We start from the raw sequence: 5,000 nt of genomic DNA, 5'->3' as shown, positions 1-5,000 counted from the left end.
AGTGTTCTGTCCATAACAGAACTGTGCATAATACTGTACTGTTTAGGTTTGGCTGTTCCAATACAGATATGGCAACGCAGTGGTACCTACTGGAAAGAGAGGTTTGAGCATTGTTGTTGGTGTGTTCAGATGTTTTATCGGTATGAACGGTGTTTTCACAGATTTGATTGGAGGGAAGGGCAAAATGTGTGTGCTGTGAAGTGAACAGAATTACACTTAATTACACCAGCAATAAAATATAATGAGAGACAATGAAGTGGTGGAATAAGTCAAAAAAATTGACATTGAAAATGCACTTTTAGGTTAAGTTCTTGTGAAACGGATGCACGTCGAAGCACATGAATTAGCAGATATTTTATTGCAATGTAATAAAATGAAATATTTTTGAGTTATTTTTGGTTGGTGCTTTTTTATGAGCCATGGTGGTGTTACACTACTTTTGTTTTTCCTCTGTGTGTGTGTGTTGTGTGTGTGCGTCTGTGTTGTGTGTGTGTGCGCAGCTGTGGTTACACAGGTGTGATGAGAGCCTGAAGGCGGATTCTGGAGCAAGGCACAACACCACCACAGCTGGATCTGGATGCTCCACGCTCCATCTGACTAGCCCTCCCTCTCCTCACCTCTCCTCTCCTCTCGTCATCCCCGTCTCCCCCGGTCCCTCCTCTTGTCTCTTCTGTCTTCTCTACAGGTCCAAAACACATTGTGGTGGCACTTTGGACCGACCTGACTGTGTGACTGTCTGTCTGCGTCTGAATGAGCCCTGGCACGCCGCCAGCGTGGACAGACTGTGTGTGAGTGCGAAGAGAGAGAGAGAGAAATGTAAAACGCCGCTGTCGGAGAGAGATTGGAGCCGTGAGCAGAACTGGCTGGAGAAAGAGTTGTTAGGACAGAGAAACCAAGGAGGAAGAATCAGCGTGAGGAATATTTGAACAAATGATATTCTAAGGATTTAGAGAGAGAGAGAGAGAGGAGGCTAAAATCCAGGCAGCTGAGATAAACAGCCATGATGAGCAGCTAGAGAAACGAAGATGGAGAGAAACACACAAGTACCTCTGTCCACACACACACACACACACACACAGTCCTCCGCCCACAGTCACCAGAGAGCTGATTAAGAGAGCAGAGCTATCGATCTGTGGGCTGGCAGGCTAGGATGGATGAGCAGGCAGGGCTGCTGGAGCACCAGAGGACAGCTTCAACCCCCCACCCACACCACCCACCACCCATCCACACCAGAGCTGGGAGCCGGCCAGGGGCAGCAGGGGTTGCCATGTTGAGGCCGGAGTCATCTTATAGGGGGGATGGGGGGGCAGAGAGGGTCAAAAAGCCAAGCTGCAAACAGGAGATCCAGGGAACCAGTCTGTGGTCAAGAGACGAGAGAGGCTATCTAGAGCTAGATAGGAGGCCTGGCAGGAAGACGTGATGCAGGGTCACAACGCTCCACTCAAAGTGGGGGGGGGGGGTAGCCGAGAGAGTGAAGGGGTTCCAGTGCTCGCCTGGTGCACACGAGGGGGAGGGGGGTGGATATTCCCACGACTCCAGCTTGATGGAGTACTTGTGCCCTTGAACTACTTTCACCTCTCCTGTTCTCTCTCTCTTAACACTGACTCCCTGCCTGCCTGCCTGCCTGTGTGTGTGTGTGTGCTGGAGCGTGGTGGAAGAGGTTGTCTGCAGATGGCTGCTTATTGGGCCCCAGGGTGCTGGAACGTGGGGTGATGGGGGGACACCAGGGAGGCTGTGTGTGTGTTTGAGAAGACACTGAGAGGTTGTGTAGGAGGCCAAAGGTCTGAACAAATGGGCGATGTCACGGAGCGAAAACCAACGGAGAGCTTACCTAATATTGTCATCATGTTGTTGTTGTTTTTTGCTATTCAGCTTCATGACATCATGTATTTCCTTTGCTGCATCTTCACCACTTCATGTGAGACTTATGGAAGACCAGGAGCCAGCTGGCATCACAAGCTGGCAAAGAATAATTCAAATAAGGTATTAATTTTTTTCTTCGCTGGAACGATTGAATGCCAATTCATGAAATCATTTGTTCATTTTGTCTACCTGCTCAAGCCTTTTCAGCAGCCTATCCCAGCATGTATTGGTTGCATGCTATGGACAGTTCTCCAGTCCATCACAAGGCTGACAAACACAGCCTACTGCAGACCCTCATTTACATACCTATGGTGCAATTAACTGTGAAAGCAAATGACACAAATACATGTCGAAAGAAAACGTACAGTATGTGCCTGTGGCTTCTGAAGCCTTGTATCTGAGCTTGTGCTAAAGGCATGTTTCTTTGAAATGTGTGTCTGCTGTAATTCAGTCTCTCCCTCCCTCCCTCTCCTCCCTCTCTCTCTCCGCCTCCCTCTCTCTCTCCTCCCTCTCTCTCTCCCTGCCTCTCTCCCTCTCCTCCCTCTCTCTCTCCCTCCCTCTCTTCTCTCCTCCCCCTCTCTCTCTCTCCCTCTCTCTCCCCCTCTCTCTCTCCTCCCTCTCTCCTCCCTCTCTCTCTCTCTCCCCCTCTCTCCCTCCCTCTCTCTCTCTCCTCCCTCTCTCTCTCTCTGACTCGCAGCAGACGTCTCAGGCAGCCCGTCATTCTCGTCTGCACATGAAAGCCATCCATCATGAATGATTCTCCAGGAGGGAGAAGAAGTTCCTCTCTGAAGAGCCTCCCTGCATAATAAACAGGTCAGACTGTTTGAAGTAACGACATGGAGGAAAAACAATAGCCAGTCAATTCACGGTGTATAGAGTTTCTTCACTAAGAAGTTAATACTCTGCTGGCTTCCTGTACAGTACACATTACAGACACAAAGAAAGAGTTAATATATAATATAAGAAAGAAGGAGTTAATACTCTGCTGGCTTCCTGTACAGTACACACATTACAGACGCAAAGACTTAATATATAATATAACAAAGAAGGAGTTAATACTCTGCTGGCTTACTTCAGAATGCTGCTGCTAGAGTTCTAACAAAGACTAAGAAAGCTGATCATATCACTCCAGTTCTTAAGTCCTTACACTGGTTGCCAGTGTGTCATAGAATAGATTTTAAAATACTGTTATTAGTCTATAAATCACTTAATGGCCTAGGCCCAAAATACATAGCTGAATTGCTCCCACGCTACGAACCGTCTAGAATTCTTAGGTCAGCAGGGTCCAGCTTATTAACTGTCCCTAGGATCAAATCAAATCATGGGAAGGCTGCATTTACCCACTATGCTTCTGCTAGCTGGAACAAATTACCTGAAGACCTCAGATCTGCCCCAACCTTACTTTTAAAAATAGACTAAAGACTTTTATGTTTACCGTCGCTTTTAACTGCTGACAGCTGTTTCTCAATCACTATTATACAATTGGTTTTAAAACATAGATGATTGCAATTACTGCTAAAAGCTGCAGGTCTGGGGGATGGTTCCGTAATACGGATATACTCACAAGAGGGTGAGGTGATGCGTCAGGAGGGACGCACGCGTAAGGGGGAGCTTAAAGAGGACACCGTACCCCAGACCTGAGTTTTATGTGTGTGTAGTCATGCTTCTTATATAGTCATGATGTCGGGGGACTAAATATAGATAAATTTATTTATTCTATTATGCAAACCCAATGAGTCCCCTTTTTTAGCTCTTTTTGCAACTGCTGCGCCTGTTGCTTAATGCACTTTTTATACTCTTTTTTTTAAGTTTTGTTGTGATGCTTTTAAATGTCCATTTTATTCTCTTCTTTTATTCTTTTATTTTCCTGTCAACCATTTTATGTGAAGCACTTTGAATTGCCTCTGTGCATGAAATGTGCTATACAAATGAACTTGACTTGCTGTACAGTACACATTACAGACACAAAGAAAGACAAAGAAAACATTAGCCTTAGAACTATTTACAGCAGAGATGGGGACTTGGACTTGAGCCACACTTAAAGGAACACTCCACCCATTTTCAACCAGCTTTGTATTATTAGAACATCAGTAGTATATCATAAAACTGTAAACGGTTTTTGAAGTCTGTCATTTAATTTGACAGTTATTGAGTGTTAAAGTGTGGACCAGTGACATCACTGGTCCACACACTAACTCAAATTAATAACTCATTAACTCAAATCAACTCTCAATAACTGTCAAACTATTCATCATTCATCTAGTTTGACAGTTATTGAGAGTTGATTTGAGTTAATGGGTTATTAATTTGAGTTAGTGTGGACCAGTGATGTCACTGGTCCACACTTTAACACTCAATAACTGTCAAATTAAATGACAGACTTCAAAACCGTTTACAGTTTTCTGATATACTACTGATGTTCTAATGATACAAAGCTGGTTGAAAATGGGCGGAGTGTTCCTTTAAGTCACTCACACAATAACTTGAGATTTGGCCTCAAAGAATTGAGACTTGACTTGGACTTGAGATTTGGGACTTGTGAACAATCTTTATTTTGATTATATTTTGTTGTTTGCATTAACATTAAGGACATGTCTACTACTATATGTACATATACATACTATATAACATACTAAACTGTATGCTAATAAAGGAGTGAGGAGGACATGCTTTGAAGTTCTTAGTTTTAGCTATAAGCAGACCGGATGGCATGCAGCAGATGATAGAACGCTCAGAGACAAGAGCAAGAGACTGAAGACTTGACTTGGACTTGCCCCTCAAAGACTTGAGACTTGACTTGGACTTGCCCCTCAAAGACTTGAGACTTGACTTGGACTTGCCCCTCAAAGACTTGAGACTTGACTTGGACTTGCCCCTCAAAGACTTGAGACTTGACTTGGACTTGCAAAAAATGACTCGTGAGCATCTCCTATACAGTCAAACATACACATCACAAAGTGATGTGGGCCCAACATGACAGGCGTTATGGCTGTAACTGAGTGGAGAGAGGGAGGATGACAGGCTAGGCTGTTCGGCCCTAGGGACACCCCGAGTACACACACACACACACACCACACACACACACACACACCACCCCGAGTACACACACACACACACACACACACACACACACACAC

This window comes from Poromitra crassiceps (assembly GCF_964638095.1).
Source record: "Poromitra crassiceps genome assembly, chromosome: 28".
NCBI classification, from domain to species: domain Eukaryota; kingdom Metazoa; phylum Chordata; class Actinopteri; order Beryciformes; family Melamphaidae; genus Poromitra; species Poromitra crassiceps.
Note: the sequence above shows the minus strand (reverse complement) of the source record.